The sequence below is a fragment of the Aotus nancymaae genome, unplaced genomic scaffold, assembly GCF_030222135.1.
Source record: "Aotus nancymaae isolate 86718 unplaced genomic scaffold, 86718_ANA_hifiasm-v0.15.2.pri h1tg000015l_0, whole genome shotgun sequence".
In the NCBI taxonomy this organism is placed as follows: Eukaryota; Metazoa; Chordata; class Mammalia; order Primates; family Aotidae; genus Aotus; species Aotus nancymaae.
The window spans coordinates 16,556,394-16,581,350 of NW_026988426.1; the positions used below are offsets into that span (position 1 = coordinate 16,556,394).

The 24,957-nt window shown below is 41.0% G+C and overlaps 1 protein-coding gene across 5 annotated transcripts in view; it reads left to right on the forward strand.

Annotated features, from left to right (window-relative positions):
- The first annotated feature begins 21,276 nt into the window (after positions 1 to 21,276).
- Positions 21,277 to 24,957, forward strand: part of TENM2 (teneurin transmembrane protein 2) — a 1,274,635-nt gene continuing 1,270,954 nt past the window's right edge. For 4 of the 5 annotated variants that reach the window (XM_012461093.3, XM_064376512.1, XM_012461094.3 and 1 more), the window contains exon 1: positions 21,609 to 21,760. The gene's annotated coding sequence lies outside the window, so the exon portion shown is untranslated. Of the gene's footprint in view, positions 21,761 to 24,957 lie in introns of all 5 variants that reach the window. The other variant, XM_064376511.1, reaches the window with a different exon arrangement.

The following is a 24,957-nucleotide window of genomic DNA, read 5'->3' on the forward strand; positions in this document are numbered from 1 at the left end:
TAGGAAGGAAATAAAAAAAGAAAGAAAAAGAAAAAGAAAGAAAAAGAAAAAAAAGAAAGAGGAAGAGAAAGAGGGAGAGAGAACAGGAGTCTTGCTCTATTGCCCAGGCTAGAATGCAGTCTGAAAATGGGTATTAAAAACCTCTTTTATGCCAATAATTATGCTTGATAATGGAGACAGGAAGGAATAAGGGAGGAAGACAACAAACAAGCAGCCAACCAATATTTCATTTAAACCTGTGAAATGCTATGCATTTGCTGAGGAGTGATTTACTTCCACTTATGTGGTCACTTATAGAGTAGGTGTGATGTGGCACTGAGAAAAATGTATATTCTGTGGATTTGGGGTGGAGAGTTCTGTAAATGTCTATTAAGTTTGCTTGTTCCAGGTCTGAGATCAAATCCTGGATATCCATGTTAATTTTCCGTCTCGTTAATCTAATCTTGACAATGGAGTGTTAAAGTCTCCCACTATTATTGTGTGGGAGTCTAAGTCTCTTTGTAAGTCATTAAGAACTTGCCTTATGTATCTGGGTGCTCCTGTATTGGGTGCATATATATTTAGGATCGTTAGCTCTTCTTGTTGCATTGATCCTTTTATCATTATGTAATGTCCTTCTTTGCCTCTTTTGATCTTTGTTGCTTTAAAGTCTATTTTATCAGAGACGAAATTACAGCTCCTGCTTTTTTTTTTTTACTCTCCATTTTGCTGGTAAATCTTCCTCTATCCCTTTATTTTGAGTCTTTGTGTATCCTTGCATGTGAGATGGGTCTGGATAGAGCATACCGATGGGTTTTGGCTTTTTATCCAATTTGCCTGTCTGTGTCTTTTGATTGGGGCATTTAGTCCATTTAAATTTATGGTTAATATTGATATGTGTGAATTTAATACTGCCATTTAATGCTAGCTGGCTGTTTTGCCCATTAGTTGATGCAGATTCTTCATTATGTTGATGCTCTTTACCATTTGGTATGTTTTTGGAGTGGCTGATACTGGTTGTTCTTTCTATGTGTAGTGCTTCTTGCAGAAGCTCTTGTAAAGCAGGCCTGGTGGTGATGAAATCTCTGAGTACTTGCTTGTTGACAAAAAAATTTATTTTTCCTTCGCTTATGAAGCTTAGTTTGGCTGGATATGAAATCCTGGGTTGAAGATTCTTTTCTTTAAGGATGTTGAATATTGGCCCCCACTCTCTTCTGGCTTGTAGGTTTCTGCTGAGTCTGATGGTCTTCCCTTTATGGGTAACCTGACCTTTCTCTCTGGCTGCCCTTAGCATTTTCTCCTTCATTTCAACCCTGGTGAATCTGACAATTATGTGTCTTGGGGTAGCTCCTCTTGAGGAATATCTTTGTGGTGTTCTTTGTATTGCCTGGACTTGAATATTGGCCTGCCTTGCTAGGTTGGGAAAATTATCCTGAAGAGTATTTTCCAACTTGGATTCATTCTCTTTGTCACATTCAGGTACACCTATCAAACGTAGATTAGGTCTTTTCACATAGTCCCAAATTTCTTGGAGACTTTGCTCATTCCTTTTTACCCTTTTTTCTCTAATCTTGTCTTCTCGTTTTATTTCACTGAGTTGATCTTTGACCTCTGATATCCTTTCTTCTGCTTGGTCAATTCAACTGTTAAAACTTGTGCATACTTCACGAAGTTCTCGTGTTGTGGTTTTCAGCTCCATTGATTCACTTATATTCCTCTCTAAATTGTCTATTTTCATTAGCATTTCATCAAATCTTTTTTCAAGGTTCTTAGTTTCTTTGCATTGGGTTAGAATATGTTCTTTTAGCTCACAGAAGTTTCTTATTATCTACCTTCTGAAGCCTGATTCTGTCAATTCATCACACTCGTTCTCCATCAGACCTTGTTCCCTTGCTGGTGAGGAGTTATGATCCCTTGTAGAAGGAGAGGCATTCTGATTTCGGGTATTTTCAGCCTTTTTGCACTGGTTTCTTCCCATCTTTGTGGATTTATCCACCTGTCGTCTTTACAGTTACTGACTTTCAGATTGGGTCTCTGAGTGGACGTCCAGTTTGTTAGTGATAAAGTTATTTCTGTTTCTTAGTTTTCCTTTGGCAGACGCTCCTCCCCCACAGAGCTGGACCTTCCCGGGTTCAGCTGTGTTTGCTGTGAAACTTTCAACCCACGGCGTTTCCAATTGCTGTTTTTTTGTCGGGGTGGGACCAGCTGAGCCTAATCACCTGGCTCTCTGCCTCAGAGCCTTTTTTTTTTTTTTTTTTCCAAAGGTGCCGGGATCTATGTAATTTCCCTTGCAGCGACCCACTGCGCTGGCTGCAATAGCAGCGCTGAGATTCGTGGCACTTTTTGCCCGGGAATCCTCCGGCCTGGCTCCCTGTTTCAGTCCCCTCTTCAATCAGCTAAATGGGTGACTCTGCCTTCCCGGAGCTCCAAACGCCAACCAAAAAGGCATGGCGCACTGGCAAAACAGCCGTGCGGGCCAAAAGAGTCGTGCTGGCAACCCATGGGGCTCCTCTGCCTGGGAATCTCCTGGTCCGTGGGCAACAAAAATCCGTCTGGAAATGCGGCGTTGGCCATCTTGGATCTGTGGGTGGTTTATTGGTGAGTTCTCTTTGTAACAGCACTTTGAAGAGTCGAATTCTTATAATAAATAACATCACTCAACATCATGTAAAAAAGAAATGCATTGTGTTTCAAAAGATCATGTCCATAGACTTGTATTGAAATATACTTTGAAAGCTAAATTTATTTTTATGCTTTCTATAAAATTTGCTGCAATTTTTAAAAACCCCTTTTCCTTTCTAATTCATAAATACGGTCATGAAGATTGTGTGTGTCAGAACTTCATATCAAGGTATGCTGCCAGCAATGCATGCTACCTAAAATAAAGAGATGACAGAGTTTAACCCACATCATTTTTAGCATCTCATTTAACCATCTGCATTTTACTGGAGATTGGAGAAATGTTTCTAGTTTAACTTCTTCAGTTGTTGTCACTTAATTTTGTTTTTTCTATTTCTTCTTTGTTTTTTGAGACAAAATCTCACTCTTTCACCAGGCTGGAGTACAGTGGTGGGATCTCGGCTCACTACAACCTCCGCCTCCCAGGTTCAAGCAATTATCCTGCCTCAGCTTCCTGAGTAGCTGGGACTACAGGAATGCGCCATCATGCCCAGCTAATTTTTGTATTTTTAGTAGAGACAGGGTTTCACCATGTTGGCCAGGATGGTCTCGATCTCTTGACCTTGTGATCCACCTGCCTCGGCCTCCCAAAATACTGGGATTACAGGCGTGAGCCACCGTGCCCAGCCATTATTGCCTAATTTTCTTATTTGGCAACAAGATTACGATGGTAGAAGTTAAAAATGAACAACATCCTTGGCATGATACAAATTTGCACAAAATCAGCTATCTGTTATATTTCCTTGAAAGACAACTGACTAAATCATTTATGTTCAATGTATTAAATTTTGGATATATCTATAAAAAATTAAGGGAACAATTTTCAATAGCATCAAAAAATTAAAATAATTAGAAAAAACTGTATCAATTGGAGTATAAGATGTGCACTACAAAATCATGTTGACAGAGATTAACAAAGATCTAAGTTAATGGAAAGACAACCAATGGTATGGATCAGAAGAATGAATATTGTTAAGATGGCAATATTCCTCAAATTAATCTACAGATCCAACACAATCCCTTTCAAAATCCCAGCTGGCTATTTTTGGCAGAAATTCACAACTGGATCCAAAAATTTCTTTGGAAATGCAAGGGACCCAGAATATCCAAAATAGCTTTTTTAAAAAAACAAATTTTGAGAGGTTTACACTTCCTGATTTCAAAATTTATACTATAAAGCTTAAAATACTCAAAATAATATAGAACTGGCATGAGGATTGACTTATCAATCAATAGAACAGAAGATTCCAGAAATAAACTCATATATTTATGGCCAAGTGATTATCTACACAGGTAGCAAGACAGTTTAACAGGGGAAAGAAAGGCCTTTTTGACTAATGGTGTTAGGACAACTGGAGGTCCGCAGGCAAAAGAATGAAGTTGAATCCGTACCTCATACTATACACAAAAGTTAACGCAAAGTTAATTGTAGGCTAAACGTCAGTGCTGAAACTATAAAAATCCAAAAGGAAAATAGAGTAAACCTTTGTGAGACTGGGTTAAGTAATGCTTTCTTATGTATAATGAATAGCAACAAGTGATTAAATTAGACCTCATCAAAACTTTTTTAAAAAGTTGTGCTTTAAATGACACCGTCAAGAAAGTTAAAAAAAAAAAAACTCTACAAAATGGGAGAAATATTTGAAAATCATTCATCTGATGACTTGTATTCAGAATATATTTAAAAACTCTAGAAATTCAATAATAAAAAAAAAAATCCACTTAAAGAATGGATAAGAGATAATGATAGAAATACAATGGTAGAAGTTAAAATGAACAACCAAAGAATATGTACAAACAACCAAAAACACATTAAAAGATGCCACATTATTAATTAGGGAAATGAAAATCAAAGCCACAATGAGGTCTCACCTCACACTCATGCGACGGACATACTAAAAAATTTAGACAAGGAGAAATGTTGATTAGGATGTGGAGAAATTAGAACCTTCATACATCAGTGGTGGAAATCTGAAATAGAGCAACCACTTTAAAAAATAGCTTCCCAGTTCCTCAAAGAGTTAAACCTATAGTTACCATTTGACTCAGCAATTCCTCTCTTAGGTCTATATCCAAGGTAAATGACAACACATCTACACAAAAACTTTCACAGAAATGTTCTCCTGAAGATTTTATTTATTTATTTATTTTTTACTGAAGGGGAGAAAGTTACGGTTTGGGTCAAAATACTGATATTACTGCATGTTGTGAAAAAAATAGTTTGTGTTAAGGTAAGCAAGCTGCTAATTTCATTCATTTACTTAAACAAAACTATGTAGTGTTGAACCCCTATGTTGTATTCAGTGCTACTTGAGGCCAAATATCTTTTTTGCTTCGTTTTTTTTTTTTTTTAGACAGAGTCTCACTGTCGCCCAAGCTGGAGTGCAGTAGGGGAATCTCGGTTCACTGCAACCTCTGCCTCCAGGGTTCAAGCGACTCTCCTGCCTCAGCCTCCTGATTAGCTAAGACTACAGGCATGTGGCACCACACCCGGCTAAGTTTTTGTATTTTTAGTAGAGGTGGGGTTTCACTGTGTTAGCCAGGATGTTTTCGATCTCCTGACTTTGTGATCTGCCCACCTGGCCTCCCAAAGTGCTAGGATTACAGGCGTGAGCCACCGCGCCCGGCCGAGGCCTAAGATCTTTAAAGGTGAACAAACTTAGGTTAAAAAGAAAAAAGATGCTTAACAAATGATAACTTCTATGAAGAAAATAAAGGAGAGTAATGGGATAACGAGCATAGAGGGGAGGACAGAATGAGGGACAAGATCTGCAAAATCTAAGGAAAGAACTCCAGGAAAGTGTAAAAGGGAAAAGTAAGTTGATAAGGAGAAATCAGCTTGAAGTCGTCAGGAGCAGGAAGAGCCTGCAGGGCCTTGTGGTGATCCACGCAGCATGGGAGGAGGTCAAACGATTAAGCAAGGCTGGACCATTTGAGAACTAGTAAGACCACCAAGGAGTCTGGATCTTATTCAAACTACAATAGGAAGTCATTGGAGGGCTGTAAGTGAGACAGTGCCATGATCAGATAGAATTTTTAAGAGTATATTGACTGTGTAGGAAGACAGTGGGGCCAAGGGGGCCTTGTAGCAGCTCTTCAGGCAAAGGTCAATGGTACTGTGGGCTAGGATGGCAGCCACAGAATTAGTGAAAAGTGCTTAAGTACGAGTGACTTAAGACATTTCTTTTTCTGCTTGATTTTATTCTTGGGGGATGTAAGACTATTGAACATTTTGTTTAGAGTTTAAAAGTGAATTTCTGACTGATTATCTGGCCTTGCCAAAATGAAAGGCACACAATGGCATCTGACTATTTTTCTGGGCAGCTCCAGCCACCTCTACCTCAATACTTCGGGTGTAATCAATAAACATAACAGAGGCTATTCATTCTACCAGGATGGATTCCAACAAAAGGCCTCTGTTCACACTGGTAATAGGCAGACTTCACCCGTTCCATCACATTATGTATTATGTCTCGCAGTCTTCAGTCACCTACCTGCTTTACTGTTCAGTGGTAATGAAATGCTCTGTTGACATAAGAATCATTATAAAGCTGAGCTGTTTACACTTGGTGGTGGCCAAGACAATGTCCCTCTGATGGAGGGCAAAGCTCTGCTCATTCCCAAAGTACAGATATTCACACGTTCTGGGGATTATGAAATTCAGCAAGTTCTGTGGCTTGAGTTGGGTTGTAAAGGTGTCCTACAGAAAATAATATGTTCAGTGTAACCTTTTAAATTTATGTTAATAGGTTTAGTACATCTCAGTGGGCACATGCTACTGAGAATAACTTTAAAGCATTTGTTGAGATTTGGTCATTATGATCTTTTGTCAGATTTCTTCCATTGTGAGGAGAACATCTATCTTTTCTCAGATTGGAATTCACTGGGCTAATGGCCATACAGATACCTACAAGCACTTGTAAATAGTTAACATTCATTAACGGGAATTTTTCAGTGGAAGGCTGACTGCTCTGGGTTTATTTTAGAGCAATTAAATATGATTTATTCTCCATCATTTATTGACTTATTCATCCAGCAAATAATTATTGACTGCTTACTGCCATGTTGTACAATGTGAGACATACAAAGAAGGCTAATTAATAATAATAATGGCTAGCATTTATTGAGTAGACACTGTGAGCCAGTACTCGCTTAGCGTTTCATATGCCTTATCTCATTTATTTATCAAAAATACCTGATAATGCAACTGCCATGATTATTTCCAATGTATAGAGTTGAAAACTAAGGCATAGAGAGCTTTAAACTGTAAGCCCAAGGACACCAAGATAGTTCATGGCAAGGCAGTATGTACAGATCTGGGAATTGAACACAGGGACTCTGATCCAACAGGCCTTGAATAAGTGCTAAGATAATCCACCTGCCAAGAGATGGCAAACATCCTAGCCTCAAACGTGTGCAGGCTAGTAGGAGAAGCAAGACATTTATGAAGACAATGGTAGTTTACAGTAAGTTCAAGTTCAACACAGATAAGAACAAAAAGCTATAGGTATTGAGCACAAATCACTTGCATCCAAAAGCACTGGCTCTCCGACTTGGCTGCAGGTTGAAATCAACGGAGGAGTTAAAAACAATACGGATGCCTTGGGTCTCCTCCCTAGAGTTTCTGACTTAATGGACCTGGCATGCGCTTGTGCAGCTGGATTTTTGAAAGTTCCCTAGGTAATTCTAATGTGCAGCCAAGTTGAAAACCACTGAACTAGAGGTACTAGGGGAAAATGTTAAGAAGGAGAGAGATTCACAGTTGATATTTCAAGAATAAGTCACAATTTCAAAAGTCAAAAATGTCAGGGGGTGAGAATGGAGATGGATGGGCAGGTTGAGATTTGGAATAGATCCCTTCTGCCCAAATTGTAATCTTGGGACCAGGAGCACTGACATCCCATGGAATTGGTTAGAAATGTGCGCTCCCAGGCTCTCTGTCCTAGACCCCCTGAATCAAAATCTGCATTCTCAAGTGATTTGCATTTGCATTATGGCCTGAGACACACTGGCATAGGGGAAAATATCAAGATAAGAAACGGCACAGCATATTTGGTGACGGGCAAAGGTGGAATAGAGAGCATAGCACGTAGTTAGATGGGTGCCACACAGTGGAACTCATGTCATCAGGTGCCTTGATCACTGTAATAAGCAGTTAGGATTTTGTTCTGTGGAAAGTTGGAAGTCTAAAAGCTCCTAAGTAAAAGTGATGTATGTATACAGAGGTGGCTTAACATGATCATCTGATGACCTGATGACCATTTGTAGACCAGATTAGGGAAAGGAGAGACCAGATGTATGGAGGTGCTTACGGAGGCCTCCACATGAATTCTCAGTTCACAAATATAGAGAGTGAAACTCTCAGACCTGGGTGCAATTCAGGAAGCAAGTTCTTATCTTCAAAATACATTGTTTTACTTTCAAGGATTCTTATCTCCTCTAGCAGCCTGACATTGGAGTTACGTTATGTATCTGAATAGAGATATAGGCTGCATCTTACTTTGAGTGGCAGTCAGTGTACATAGAGCAGCTTTGTTACTTTATCCATAGTATACCTTCCCTTTCAATACTGGAAGACCTTATAGAGGAACACAAAGCGAGTTGCAATAGTAAAAGAAAGACATTTACATTTGTCTAGCAGCAATATGATAACTATCATACCATAAATTTTCAATGTGGTCATGGTCTAGTGTGTGGTGTTTGATACAATATTCAGGTTGAAAAGGATTACTATTAATTCTTGGGAAATAATATTCTTATATATTATATCAACTACATATTCTTAATCCTGAAACTACATAAAATATAATTTTTTATTTGATAGTCCTTTCAGATCAACAGCAACAACAGTGCCTAAGGACTATTGTTATAATGTCAGCAAACATTTTATGCTTAAAAATGTGCTAATTTATGGAGATGTCTGGTTGGCCAAGTGCTGGGCATGTGCATTGACATTATATTCTTTTAACCCAAGAGAAAACTTTTCATAATGCAGTGTCTAAGGCATTGTTTTACATAGAGTAGGTTTATTTGTTATGGGAACAAATGCACAGACTCTATTGTAAATAGACTTTTAAAATATCACATTTATAAAATTTCCATAAAATAAACTGCATCCATTTAAAGCATATGAATAAAATTTTAAAATGGAAAATAACTGGAGAAGGTGCATAATCCAATGCATTAAAAGTATCCATGAAGTTATCTGCTAATCAATGTAAGAATCTGTTAGCAAAATGATCATAAAATGGTAACTCTTAGTGTAGTCACTGTGTTTTTTTTTTTTTTTTTTTTTTTTTTTTTTTTTTCCGAGATGAAGTTTTGCTCTAGTTGCCCAGGCTGGAAAGCAATGGTGCAATCTCAGCTCGCTGTAACCTCCACTTCTCTGTTTCAAGCGATTCTCCTGCCTCAGCCTCCTGAGTAGCTGGGATTACAGAGGCGCACCATCACACCCTGCTAATTTTGTATTTTTAGTAGAGACGGAGTTTCACCATGTTGCCCAGGCTGGCCTTGAACTCCTGGCCTCAGGTCATCCACCCACCTCGGCCTCCCAAAGTGCTAGGATTACAGGCATGAGCCACCGCACCCTGCCTAGTCACTATTTTTTTTTTTTTTTTTAGATAGATCTCGCTTTGTCGCCAGGCTGGAGTGCAGTGGCGCGATCTTGGCTCACTGCAACCCGCCTCCCGGCTTCAAGTAATTCTCCTGCCTAAGCCTCCGGAGTAGTTGGGCCCACAGGTGCGTGCCATGACGCCCACCTAAGTTTTTGTATTTTTAGTAGAGACAGGGTTTCACCATGTTGGCCAGGATGGTCTCCATCTCTTGACCTCGTGATCCGCCTGCCTCAGCCTTCCAAAGTGCTGGGATTACAGGTGAGAGCCACCCGCCCAGCCCCTAGTCACTATTTTTAAAGTCAAACTCGTGGGCAGAAATTTCAGAAAATTTACCCCTATCCTAAAACTCGATACTGCAATTTATGCATGTTGCCACCAGATGGTGGTGTGTGCTTTAGTCATGATCACATGATCTCAGTCATTGTAACTTATAAAATAGGTGAGATAAACTGATGGACATTCAAACTCTGAATACCCATCTTATTTTCATTTGGGAAAAAAAATAATAATGGGTTGCCCATTGTAGACAGCCAATCACCGTACAAATAAGAATAAGATGACCCCTAGCCCACAAATAATTCAGTATTTTAGCAATATATTAGCACAATAAGTATCATATCAAAGTAATATAGTAAAATAATTTCGAATATAATAAAGATGAAGTATCTATAAGATAAATCACAGAAGACAGAATTCTGATTTCTTCCAGGAGGAATCTGGAAAGATTTCAGAATAATGTTATTCTATTAACATTAGCTTTGAAAAAAGAAATAATTTACCAAATGTGGAGAAGAGAGGAAGATCATTGCAAAAGAAAGAAGCAAACCACGCTGTACACAGAGCATGATGCATTTACAAAACAATCGTGAATCTGTGTGATCAAAACGTGGGGTTCATAATTGAAAAGCGGGGTTAGACAGTACTTGATGGTAGGTTTAAAATAGATGATCAAGGTCATGACATGCCCTTTGAAGCTAATCTTAAAGGCAAGAGGGAGCCACAGAAGGTAGTTAAGAAAGAGATGACATGATAAAATCTGTAGGATAAGGCAATTTAAAGAAAGAAACACATGGATACAATTTTTGTCTTAAGGAGAAACATGGCTCATAAGAAGATCCTCGATAAGGAAATATTCCCAACAAGAATCTTCCAGTAGTCTCTTACTTTCTCAGCTTTTCTCCTCCAGCTAAGCAATCAAATCAACTTGTATTTCATTCTTTTACTATCTGTGTTAACATTCGGGGAGCGGAATGACACATAATTCCTTGCTAGAACCACCGTCTTGCTTCGTCTTCGCTACCTTGTCTCCAGCTGAAACGTCAAGTGAGATGCATTACTGGCTTTAGCTCCCTTCTCTGTTTTCCTCCCCATGACCATGGCTGTGCTCTGGGCTGTTAGAGCTGTCTGTAAAGGTTTGGAACCCATTTGGAATGCGGTTGCGGGTAGGAGTGCGATAATTACCTATCCTAATCTGAATCCCTAAATGGCTACTTTGTGTATTGCTCGCCTTTACCTTGCAGGTTTCATCTTTATCATCGAATAGAAGTGAGGGCAACGTGCCTTATATCTGGTCCGTTCTAGGAATAAGTGGTCTGCTCATACGGGGTGCTAAATGCTGCCTAACTCCCTTGCCCTGGAATAAGGGCTACTTCTCTGCTCTCCATAGAAACTGCTTTTTGGAGCTGGCTCTGCTTTCCACTTGGCTTGCCAGAAGACCAAAGACTCACAGTTTGGTCACCGATAATACTAATCCTCTCTGACAATTATTTGGCAACCTTTCCTATTAGAGTATCTTTGAAGTGCTCCTGGTTGGGGATAGGGGGGTGGGGTGGAATCTTGGCTGGCAGGAAAGGACACAGGCCTTTTACTTTTAATCTCAGAACCAAATATACTCTGCGCTCTGATTTCTCCAACTTCATTTCACTATGAAGGGCATTCTGCGCCTCCAAGCCGGTGTGACATAATCACAGGGCACTCTCGAGTGTTTCTGGAAGCCCTGCCGCGGAGGTCGTCTCTTTTACCCGAGACAGAAGGTCGGGAAGATGCAGTGAGTACAGCGTTCTTATTATAACTCACCTCCTCACAGGTTTCTGGGCCGAGCTCTAACCTGCCCTAACCTGTTACTTCTCTGAGGATGCTTGTTGATGGCTGTGAACTGTTCAAAGGCTTTGGGGAAGAAAAAAGAAAGAAAAATAGGAAGTCGAATTCCAACCCACTCAATATCTTCCTGTCTGAGCGAGCTCAGGGTCTCCTGTGCCTCTCAGAATGTGGAGTGGGTGAAGAGAACACAGCCTCGAAGGTTCTGGAGGCCTCTGGAAAACACGTACAAGTGAGAGCCACATTGCAACCTTTTTGCTGCTCCTTGGCAGTGCTGTACACTGTCTGAAAGATTCGTCTCAATACTGCTGTCCTTCCTCTGTTCCTTTATTCCCCTTCACCCGCCCCACTCAGCACGAACAGCTTATTTTAAACCCCGTCTTTTCTCCAGGAGAGGGTTGCCTCTACATCACCTCCAAAGCCACTGCTGACACTCAGATACTGTCCTAAGTCCTTTCTATGGGTTAGCTTAGGAATCTTATCTCAGATGAGAAAAACTGGAGCTGAAAAATGTCATGTAACCTGCTTGGGATCACCTAGCTAAAGTGGATGGAGAGGGCGGGATTTGTTCTGCTACTTTCCTCCATTGATTCTAGGGCTTTAGCGTCTTCATATCTCATCTCTGAAAAGAGCTTTGTTAATTACTTCCTCTTAAATGAGAAACCCGGAGCCGAGAAGGCCTGTACCTTCTGCACTCCTGTCTTACTTTTCGCTTTTGTCCTTGTGCCTAATGCTTGGTCTCAGTGTTCTGAGAGTCTTACTAGCTCACCCATTTCAGAGATCACACATCTTGTTCATCGCATTGATATTTTAAAGTCTGGGGTGGGGAGAGGCACAGCTGAACCAAACGATGGGTTTCAGTGGCATGACTTTGCTCAGTCCGCCATTTTTCACACTCTGGAGCCTGTTGCTTGGGAATTTGTTGGCATGTTCTTCAACAGGCCAGGCTACGTGAGCTTGAGAGAGAGAGAGAGAGAGAGAAAAAAAAAAGAGAGAGGAAGTGGGGGAAGACAGACTGTTGGAATTATTATTATTTTTTTTAATGAAGCACCTACTATATTCTGGGCATTGCTAGTTGCTTTCCATGTATTTTCACAATTAAATAATTGTCACAACAAATTTAGGAGAGGAGTTTTTTTTTGTCCCTGTTTTGTAAATAGGATGATTGAGATTCAGAGATGTTAAGTAATGAGGACCAAGGTCACACAGCGAGTAAGGGGCTGAGGTGCTATGAAGCTGTCATCTGAAGCCCTTGCTCTTTTCGCTCCATCAAGAAGCTAAAAAAAAAACAACAAAAAAACGATGCAGTTGCTTTTAACCAAAGGGAAATCAGAGGGTCATGACTCTGGACTTCGTTATTCCTGTGGTGCCATGGCATTTGATGATAATGACGATTTTAGGGGCCTGGGTCTGTAGGCAGAATGTTGGATTAGACTGTATTGAATATAGATCTTCACTTTGAAATGAAGCTACATCACCTTTGCCACGTGAATTAGTTTCACCAGTAGGACATGTTGGCCTCATTTATTTTCTATTTCTTAATCTATTAGTGTTCATCAGATACTGTAGGGGTAGGGTATAGTCAGAATCTCTAACACTCTTTAGCAATGAGGATCTTTGGCTTATCTCCCTTTCTCCCTCCCTTCTTTCTCCTTTCTATCCCTCCTTCTTACTTCCTTTTTTTTCGCTTTCATCCTCCTTTCCCCCTTTCCTTCCTCCCAGCATCACGGTCAAGTGCTGGGGTGTGTCACTGCCAAGCTGTAATGGTCTTGGGTGAGTAATTTAGCTTCTGTAGTCCTCATTTTCTACAACTGTGAGATGTTTATAATAACAGTATCTCAAACTGTTGCTTTGAGGAAAAATTTTATTAATATATGCCAAGTACTAGAACAATAACCATAATATAGTAAGCACTTTGTAAAAGATAGTCATTGTTTTTCCCTAAACTGTAGGTATTAGTCCAAGCAACATGCAAGGCACCTGGGTTTTTTTTTGCAAGGGATTAAAAGGAATTTTCCTGGTAGAGGATATGACTAGTTTTTTAGCATGATGCTCCTCTCCATTTTCGTGTATGATTATATTTCAAATACCATTTTAAAGTGTATTTGCAGAGTTATTTTTTTCTTATTCCCTGCTCATTAGCAACCCATCTCTATGTCTCTATTCTTTGAGAGTATTCTCTACCATGCCTCTGTGAGGATACGTGGCTTGGTGAGCAACGGGAGAGAAAAACAAACTTAGTAATGCGGAAAGCCAGAGTGCATAGGAAAAATAACAATTATATAGCCCTCGCAAAATGTTTTTCATCTTGAAAATGCTTTGAAAACATTAACTAATTAATTAATCAAAAAGAATTTCTACCAATCAGTGAAAATGCTCTTTACAATGTATCAAGCCTCTTGAAAGGTATTATTTACTCAGGGATGTTTTCTCTTTTCTCTTTCGTCTAAAGGGAATCATCAGTTTCTTTTTTTTTTTTTTTTTGGAGACATTTCAAAAGATCGTGTGGAATCTCTGCATGCTCCTTTCGCTCTACACATCCCAGCAAGCATGAGCATGTGAAAATGCACGTGTGCACACATGCACGCATGCACACACATTAACAAACACAAAGGGTTCTTTTAGGACTGAGCCCCTTGACAGTAAATGCATCAGAATATTATATAAAATTTTCTAATCCAATGTGCTTATCAGCTTTTTATTAACCTGCTGGCAATTTCAAGACAAAAAAAATCCTGTCGAATCTCACGTTATCAGCTTCACCTATTACATATGGGCATCTACTTTCCTGTCTCTTCTACTGCCCTCTGAGCTGCTCTAGAGCTGGTGCTGTGTCACCATCACCCCAGAGCCTAGCTACTCATAGAGCCTCCAAAGCGTCAGCCCTATTCTCAGGCCTACAAAGCATAACTTAATCTCTTTGTGACATTGCAGGAGAATGGTAATAATAATCTTATGTCCATTAATTCAACAAATATTGAGCACCCGCCATTCATTTATTTATATATTCCTATAACATATAGTTTATTCAGTGCAAGTCTTTGTGTGAATCACAGTGATGGATTCAAAGATGATCTGGACAGGGTTATTGCATTCAAGCGGTTTGCTGTCCGGCTGGAAAGAGAAGGCAAGAACATAAATAACCTTAATATAAAGGAGACATGATGAACACCAATAAAGAAGCACCGTCAGAAGAGGGGGAGGATTTTTGGCTGGGGCATTCAGGGAAGACTTTTGGGAGTAGATGATGCCTGAGTGGGATATTGAAAGAGGACTTGGCTTGTGGAACTGATGGGGGTTGGGTGATGTTCCAGATGGAGGCAAATAAGAGGGGAAAACCATAGACAAAGGAAATTATGGTTTATGAGAATCATTTGACTAGGGCCTAGGTAGGGAAAAGGATAGAAGACAAATCTAGGAAATGTGGATTGGCCCTGTATTTGAGGAATGCACGGCGTTTACAGCACTATATTGGGTCCCCACCAATAGCAACCATCAAGGAATCAGTCTCATCACTCAGAACAATGTCAGTGGTGTAGATATGGCCTCCGAATACCTATCCAGGCAGTTGCTGCTGATCAGATGTGTTGGAACGCATTGGTTTACGGGAGGAAAAGCACATCACACTGCAATCGAAGAATGGATTCAAAGTCAACATCATTAATATCAATGTTATTCTACAGTATTGTAATTTGAAGACATGCAGAAGTGCTACTGAAATGCAGTATTGGAAGGCTTACCTATACTTTAAGCCTTCACATTTAATGGAAAATTTAAATTTTATCTTCTTTATCCTCTGGTTATCAGTTTCTGTTTCTTACTATTATTAACTTTCTTTTTTCTTTTCTTTTTTTTTTTTTTTGAGACAGAGTCTCACTCTGTTGCTCAGACTGGAGTGTAATGGTGCAGTCTCGGCTCACTGCAACCTCTGCCTCCCGGGTTCAAGTGATTCTCCCACTTCGGCCTACCAAGAAGCTGGCATTAGAGGTGCCCGCCACCACGCCCAGCTAACTTTTGTATTTTTAGTAGCACGGGGTTCACCATGTTGGTCAGGATGGTCTTCACCTCCTGATCTCGTGATCCGCCTGCCTTAGCCTCCCAAAGTGCTGGGATTTATTATTAACTTTCTAGTAATAGCAGTTTACCTCTTGTTTTCCAATTCTCTGTGGGCTCTGAGCAACTATGTAAAGGGCTTTTGGAATTTAAATTCAGAGACAGGTTGAGTATTGCCCATCCAGTATGCTTGGGACCAGAAATGTTTCCGAGTTCGGATTTTTTCAGATTTTTGTAATATTTGCATATACGTAATTAGTCACCTTAAGGATTGGACTCGTATAAACACATAATTCATTTAACTTTCATATACTGTTTATATACAATATGAAAACGATTTTATAAAATATTTTAAATCATTTTGTGCATGAAACAAAATGTGTGTACATTGAGCCATCAGAAAGTAAAGGTATCAGGCATGGAATTTTCCACTTAAGTCATATTGGTGCTCAAAAAGTTGCCGATTTTGGAGCATTTCAGATTTCAAGTTTTTGGATTTGGGATGCTCAAACTGTACTATTACATCTGTGTGAGGTTCTCAGACATCATTTCTTTTATCTAGCTCATTCCTGGAAAGATAAATAATTGTCGTTCAATATACCAAAAAAGATTTCTGCCCTTAAATCATAGAACCAAGATCTCATTGGTTACCCGTTTCTATACAAGGTGCCCCGTACAAAAAATGCAAATGCTGCCACATGAGTAAACTAATGGCCTGATTGAGATGATATTCTCAAGGGTTTTTCCTGACCTCTCTTAAAAGTGGGAAGTCACAGTGTCTACTAAATCTTTTAAAGGATGTTGAAGACACTGGAAACAAACATGGAGAATTGCAGTGATTAAAAACAATCTGTTTGTTTCTACTTCTAAATTTCCCATCCTGATGAAAGTGAGAATTCTCCAGTACCTATACCCTGTAAAGGATTTTACAAAATTGATGAGAATGTCTGTTGAGACTGTGTGACCTGGGAAATGGCTGACAATTACAGTGCAATGCTATTTAAAAGCAAAGGGAATAAAGGCTCATCAATGAGAACTCGACGCCTTTGCTCCAGTGACACTCATTTTGTTTGGTCTTGCCCTCCAAGCTCCATGTACATCAGTTTTCTAATTTGCCAAATAAAACAAATAAGGCTCCCTTCGAGAGGCTAGCCTGAGTTTAAGTGTTCTTGGAAAATAATGATACTACTATACATGAAGTGTTGAGCACACTAAGTAAAAATAAGCCGTCACCATCACCGCTCCCTACATCTGCCTCCGTGTGCAAATGGATGTGAGAAGTTAGAGACAGCAGAATACAGAGTTCACCATACAGAATTAGGCAGCAGACAGGCTTGGCATGGCTTTCCACCTTGGATACTTACTAGTTGTGTGAGTTGGCTGTATCTGATTTGCTCTTTTGAAGCCTCTGTTTCTCTGTCTATAAAATGGGGAACATGGCTGTACCTGCTGCAGAGTTGCTACGAAGAATAACTCTGATGATCTATATTAAAGTATTCAGCATTATAAAGTGTTACATGACTTCTCAGAAAGCTTAAAAGTTCATGTCCTGGGTGCCCCAGCAGAATATCAACTAACATTTTAAGTTTTCTGAAAAGTTTTCCTTGAAGGTTGCCCTTCATGCCTTTCTTAACTGGTTATTCTTATGAGTTAAGGATTGCATTGCACGTGTGAACAAAAATCAACCTACCGTGTACATAGGAAGGGGTTATCAAAAATCCCTGAGACCTTTGTGCTGTCTGAAGTGTTTTCTAGGGAATACCTTTATCGTAGTGGGGAAGAGGTAGGAAAGAGGCGTTAATATTTAACCTTTTCTTAGAAATCTCACTTTGTTCATAACATTTCAGTGTAGAGCAGGTTAATAGCCAAACAATTTCAAGAGACAAGTCAGGGGCTGATGTGTATTTATAGCTGGATGCATATGTCTGTAGCTGTGAGGTATGTAAACAGAATGGATACAATTTGTGGATGCTCTTTGTGTGTACCTACAGAGAGGACAGAACAGGGAGATGGATGCTGGAGATAAGGTAGGCAAAAGATTGAGATACTTTTCCATATGGAAGCATCTCATTCTTACAGACCTGATTGGTATAGGCTAAGATCTCTGCAAAGGGCTACACACACTGATCCAGTTACAAAGTAATACTCCGAAATGGAAAGGTGTTTAACAAAAGCTTCCTATTTGTAATCAAAGCTTCCCTTTATCACTGAGCATGCCCAGCAGTCAGCTTAGAAGCAGAGCTGTACAAAATGCAGTTTTTACTTTCCCGTGGCTTGTAGCCACTGCTGCTGCTGACAATGAGCAAGGAGGCGGTGAGGCATTGGGTTACAGGTAAGGCCTGAAAAGGCAGAGGAACAGGGGCCTGAACAAAGGTGGAGCCTTGAGGAGAGGTAACAGGTGGGAGGGGTGGTGCAGAGGCTTGCTTGGCTCCAGGCAGCATGTCCTCTCTGAGTGAGGGTTCCCCTCTGGCTCCCTCAGCCAGGATCTGCTGAAAATCTTGGATAGCCCTGCTGCCACTTATAACGTCCTGTACCACATGTCTGCAGTGAGAGATGCCTGGGTTTAGAATGTAGCTCTGCATTATGACACTGGTTGTGACCTTGGTAAAATAACTTTAAGTCTCTGAATCTCAAATTCCTTATACGATTTGATGAAGCGGAAAATGCACCCACAGTACCTCTCCCTGCCAGATAGATCCTTGGGCATTATCAAATACTATAGCCTGGCTAAACTGCAACACCACACTGACATCACCTTGCCCCCAGACCAATCTCCTCCGAAACTGTGAAGTCAGACAGACCTAGGTTCAAATCCTGACTCTGCTACTTACTAGCTGTAAGACCTTGGGCAAGTTGCTTGTGTGTGTGTGTGTGTGTGTGTGTGTGTGTGTGTGTGTGTGTGTAAGAGAGGGATTGAGAGAGGGACAGAGAGGGACTTTAGCTGCCAGATACTATGAGATAAAATGGGAAATTAAAATAGACATATCACTCTCCCCATGGAGTTTATAGTCCAGCAGGTTTGGGTTCATTGGGAGCCTTAGTTTCATTGCCTGTAAATTGGAAATATAAGCACTTAGCCAAAAGAATTGTTGTTAAGGTTAAAATGAGAAAAAAACCTAAGCAAGGTGCTTAGCACATGGTGGGTGCCCAATAGTAGATTAAGAATATCCTTGGCAAAGTGGCTCATGCCTGTAATCCCAGCACTCTGGGAGGCCAGTGGGGTGGATTGCTTGAGTCCAGGAGTTCAAAACCAGCATGGCCAACATGGCAAAAACCCATCTCTACTAACATTACAAAAACCAGCCTGGCGTGGTGGCACACGCCTGTAATGCTACTGGAGAGGCTTAGGCACGAGAATCGCTTAAACCTGGGAGACAAAGGTTGCAGTCAGTAGAAATTGTACCACCGTACTCCAGCCTGGGCGACAGAGCAAGACCCTATCTCCAAAAAAAAAAGAAAAAAAACAGAATATCCTACTGCATGCCTCTTTAATTCTTACTACACTGAATGATTTATCTCTGTATTCCCCCATAATGTCATCCCCAGCATCTGTTTACCATATGTCCCCTGATCCCCTTTCATGTCGTCTGATTGGCTATTGGACAACATGACAGAGTTTAGTCACGTGGACTTTAGCACCAGACAGACCTGTGTTGGAGTCTTTCTCTGCCACTTATCCAGATATGTGACCTTCTGCAAGCTACTTAATCTCTCTCAGCCACATTTTGCTCATCTGTGAACTGGGAATATAAGCAGCTCCCCCACCTAAGAATTATTATTCTTATTCCAAGAGAAGTTTGTGTGTGTGTGTGTGTGTGTTTGTGTGTGAGAGTGAGAGTGAATTTAATTAAAAAAGACACATTCTTGTACCCATGGAGTTTACAGTCTAGATGGTTTGGGTGTGTCTAGGAGACATATACTAGCTAAGTCCTAACACAAATGAAAATTGAAGCTACAAGTTATTTAAAGTTACACGATGCCTTGAACACCTGTAATCAGCCAGAAAGATCTCAGACCACTTCCCTGAAGAAGTTGCTGCTGGAACAGACAGATGAAGGATAAATAGGAGTTTGCTAGATGAAGAGGGGAGAGAAACATTTTCCTAGCAAGCCCTGAATAAATGCCCCTCATTAGCATTTTCAGCATATGATCACTGTCGTCTTTTTAGAAGATAAGCCCAAAGAGTATAGAGATGATGCCTTTGTCATCCCCTGCCACAGCTAGGATAGCACCTTGAAGGAAGTAAATGCTCAGTAAATATCCTTGAATGAGTGAATGTTACAAAATCAATGAATTTCTTGAATGAAATCAAAAGTAATTGCCATGGCCTCATCCCATGGCTTTATTCAGAAGGCAACTAAGGAAGATGTATATTGTAGTGAAAACAGCATAGACCTTGCAGTAGGACAGACAATGCTTTCATTTAGGCCTGTCCCTTGATGGATGTTAACACCACATCTCACTGTCTCCTCATATGTGGAAGGGGGGTACGGTAGTTTCTTTATAGAGTTCCTTTAAGGATTAAGATGACACCTAAATAAAAGGGTGACCAAGAGTATGTAATCAAGAGATAAGCATTACTAATATTAGTACTATCATGACATTGGCAGATTTCAGGCATGCAGTTTTCAAGGTTTGTAGGTGATTGAAGACAAGAAACCAGGTACAGCTTGAAGGCCAGAGGATCTTATCACCCAAACACCCACCAGGACTTTACCTTGCTGTACTTGCCTAGTGTTCATCCACACTCCTCATCCTATCTCCAGTGACTAAGGGTCAGACTGCAGGGTTTAAGATTCTTGATGCATTGGGTATGATATACTAGCAGTTGGTAACATTCTGGGACCTCGGTTTCCTCCTAGAGTGGATCATACAGTGTTTGAACAGGTTAAAATCAGATAATTCATAGGCAACACATTCTGCAGAGCCTGCACATGGTAAGCAAGCAATACCCGTTCAGCTGTTACTATTAAAACCGCCAGGCCCTGCTGGATTTTCTGTTAATTACGCCGTAAACTGAAACAGCCTTTCCTGGGCTAAGAATTGTTTCTTTTGATAGATTTCTTTATGGAAAAAAAAAAGAAGTAACTGCTCTCTGAGGTCTGGAAGTCTAGCTTCCCCATTACTACGTCCTTGGGTGCAGGTTTAGGGCGACCGGGCAGCCTATGTGAGGCAGGTGAGCAGCGGCTGAAGGCTCCGAAACCTTTGCTTCTCTCAGGAAGCTACAGAGCTCGGTTCTGCCCTGCTCTGCGGTTCCTAACCCTGGAAGAAGCGGTCTGGGTCCAGCCGAGCACTGGGCATGCTCGCGAGAGCCAGAGCAGGCTCGGGTCGTCCGCAGGACTCGAAGGCTTTCGGAGCTTTCCTGTTCGCAGAGACCCGGGTGTAGCTGCGGTGCTTCGGGTTTCGCAGAGCGGATCCCTCGGTGCGTGCAGCCAGGGATCCAAGCCTCCCCAGGCTAACCCCAGAGCCGAACTGAACTCTGAGCCGCCCGGGACTTGCGTGCTCAGTTCCTGGGCTTGGAAACGCCCGACTGAGGCTCTGTCTGCAGACAAAGGGGTGCGCGTGTCCCTAGCGCCCCTCTTTCTCAGCCGTGAGCCCCTCCCTGACTGCGTACCCCGCAGCCACAGCAGCTGCAGCCCCAGCGCCACCACCCAGCCCCGCCGGCCTGGGCCGGTGCGCGCTCTCGGGGCCCAGGGATTGGCTCCTACTCCCCATTCAGGGACCGCGAGGCTGGCGGGCTGGCGGCGCACAGCGCTGTGTGTGTGTGTGTATGTGTGTGCATGTACGCGCGCGCGCGTGTGTGCATGTGTGTGTGTGCGCGCGTGTGTTGTGCGGCGCGCGAGCGAGCGCGTGTGTGCGCGCGAGGGCTCGCGTGCAGGAGCCACTGGGTGTGCGTGCGTGTGTTATGGGTTTGATTCCAGAGCAGGTTGCACATTGGTCCTGGGTGGCTCGCAGGCTCAGGTCGTGCTTGGGCGTCCTCCTCCTAATCGTTTCCGAAGTAGCAGCAGCAGCAGCCGCACCAGCAGCAGCAGCAGCAGCCGCCGCCGCCGCGGCCACATCGGCAGCGGCAGCAGCTCAGCGGCACAGCCGACAGAACTGTGCAGAAGCGAGCACCGTTTGGGGAGTCCGGGGGGCGGGTAAGAGGGAGGAGGGGGAAAGCCTGTCTTGGTCTTTGGGATTATTTTTTCCCCTTCTTTCCCTGTCTCTCTTTCTTGAGGGTGTGTGTTGCCCCCTCGAAGTGAAGGAATTTTGCTCCAAAGCGAGCTGGGACCGAAGACTCTAGGCTAAGTTATCTATGTAGATGGTGTCAGGGAGCGAAGCTACTGACCGAGCTGCTGGTAAATGTTTTTCACTTCTTACTCTTTAATGCTTAAGGCTTTTTTTCCCTTTTCTTTCTTTCTTGTTTCCTTTCTGTTGCTCCTCATTCTGCAATCGCTCCTGAATCAGCTGCAGTTCTCTCTCTCCTTGCGTTTGTGCAGTTTACAACTTGTTTCATGGTTTTCTATGTATTTTTTTCCTCCTTCATCCTCAGATGAATGCTGGAACATTTAAATTCGGCACTTCGGGAGGTCATCATTAGTTGCATGAGTTTCCGGGGGGAGGGGAAAAATGCTAGAGCAGACTGTTATTTCCCTGCAGAAGGACTGCCGGTTTCTCTCTAATGTTCATCGCGATTATAGGGATTTTTTTTTAGGATGCATTTTAACGTTGCATTGCTGTTTAAGGTTATCGTTCTCCAGGAATACAATGCATTTGACTCAGTTTTGACAGCATGACAGATGCCAGTGATTCCAGAACTACTGTATGGTACATGCTGGCTAAAATATTCAAAATTGCAGGAGGAATCATTTGCATTCCAAAAGAGAATTTCTTTAAAAATGCTGTTTTGCATCACATTGCTACAGATTTGCAGGAGGCAATAATAGACACCACTACCCATGTTGCTTGCCAAGATAATAAACATATAAGTGCTTTAGTGCACCACATACTGTCCTGGACTCCAGTGATTGAGCTATTGCTAAATTTACTTAATAATAAATTTAGGGCTATGGAGAAAGAGGGAGATTACTGTACTGTTTTATTCAAAATTGTGAGACACGTACAGCAATTTCTCTCTTAGATCTTACTTGAAGTGGCATCTTGTCAATTGGGGGGGGTTCTGCATACACATGGAATAAAATTATTTAAAATAGCCAGCATAATGAATGCAAATTGAACTCTAACTCTTTTCTTAAAAATAGAACTCACTCTGTAACTCTGGCTGCCAGGATCTGTTTTAAATATTATTTAAAAATTAATCTACAACAGTTCTTTAATGCATTCATATCATTTAAAGTTCTTTGGAGGGTGCCTAGTCATTATCATGTTTTATTTGTTTTGCTTTTTTCCTCCTAAGTTTTCAGTTCCAGTTCAGTAGAAAAACTGAAGGGCCAGTAAGCCAAGGCAAATCAGCAATTTAGAAAGGAATCAGTGTATAGTTGTAAAATTTCTGCTAAGCCATGGAAAAATGAACTAATATAATGGCAGCTTAAATGGAGGAAGGGGGCCTCTGTGGTACAGCAGGTTGCAGTTTCTGTACATATATCATCATCCTGAGAAACCCTGAACTCTAAACTCAGGTGAGGGATACATCCAGTTCAGGGATATTCTGAGACACATACGTTTTACAGAAGGAAAATGTTGTTATTCAAGGAAGGCTCCTTCTGCTATATGGTTGCCACATCATAGAGCAGCAACTTATCTGTGTGCAAAGAGTACATTTGCAATAATACTCTTAAACTTTGTTTTAATGTAAACGTAACTAATGTTGGAAGAACTGCATGAAACGGTGAAGGCTGTTCAGCACTGAAAAGCAAAACAAACTGTAAATTAACTCAACTAGTCAGACCTTCTTTTATCTAGAAAATACCTACTCTAAGGCACCATGCAAATTCACCTGTTCTGGGTCCCCTGCGTTGACAAAAGCCTTTCTTAAAATTGTGATCAGAATTCCTGAGACCTAAAGCTTATTCCTTCCTTTGTAATCTGCTGATAGTAATAAGGCATTTTATTTAGAATGAAAGCTCAGCTTATTCATGGGTCCCTTGAGATGGCAATATTGCTGTTTTAAAATATTTTCATGGACCTTTGAATGTACTGTCTTGAGCAAGTTAGTGGGAGAAAAACCCAACTTGCATTCATTAAGACCACAGTTGTCTTTGAGTGAAGCGTTTGTTTGTCTGGGTACTAAAGAAAAGTGTTTTCATATAGTAAACTTCAATCCTAAGGACCCAAGGCACCCAAAGCATCGTGATTCTCTCATTCTAGGACCCAAACCAAAAAGCAATATACCCCATGCTGGGCAGCTGTATTATTTCTCTGGCATATTCCACACACATGTGTATGAAAAGATAACTGACCAGGCTAAGGATTTATTTTGCTGGGCCCATGGGGCAAGATTTCTAATTGTTATGTAACATAGTCAGAACATGAATTTATTTATGAAACATCAAAATTAGCTTCAGTTTCAGTATCTTCACTAGACTCGAAGACTTTGAGTATGCTGATTTAAAGAACATTTCTTTCTTCCTACTGAGGTTGTTTGTTTTTTACCCACCCACCCCTCTTTCTACTTCTAGTTTCCTGGCAACTTCTGAAAAGCTGAGAATTTGTGTTAAAATATTAAACATATTTACCTTTTGGGTGTGATGCCAGGTTAGGTTACTATTCGATTAACTGGATTTGTATTACTCTTACATAGTTTGGTGTGGTATCGTGTTTGTGGCTTTTTGATGGGTTTGTTATTATAATAATGATTACTTTTTTAAATTAAATCTTAACTTACGTTATTTTAACTTTTTGTGCCTGGCGTTGGTTTCAGGTTAATGCATGAGAATAATATTATCATCCTGATAGCCTTGCTGGTAACTTAGATAGTTTCCTTTCAACTGGTCTTCCTGCTAAATTTCAGCATGGCATTGGACTTAGTGGGGAGAAGTTAACTTGGGGAGATGGCTCTGTAGACAGACAGGTGTCCGAGACTGTTGATTCATGGAACTTGTCAGTCACATTTGGCTGTATTTGTTAGAGTTTCTACTTTCATTTTGATAAGAATGGAGGTTTCTCTGCATGTGTGAAGCGTTTATTATGCTACAGCTACTGAATGTTTCTTAACATTAATTGCTATTTTTTCATTGTGCAATTGAAGGGAACTTTGAAATATTTGTGTGTTTTTAAGGAAAACCTGTTTGGGTAGTTTTTTTTTTTTTTCATTGTTTTATTTCTGTGCAGATTAATTTTGAGACATGATTTCTGGTGAAATATGGTCAAGGTCATTTCCAAAGGCCTTTTCATCCCTCCCCACTTGACAGCTAAAACTTAAACAGAGAGGCAGGCTTAAAGAGGCACAACTTAGCATCAAACTACTTAGCTTGAAGGGGGCAATGTGAAAAGCCTATGTTATTGTCTCTCGTTACTTTGTGTGAAGCAACAGTTTTGTTCTTTGAACTGCTAGTTCCTAGTAGCCCTGATGTACTCACAAGGAGAAAGCCCTCAT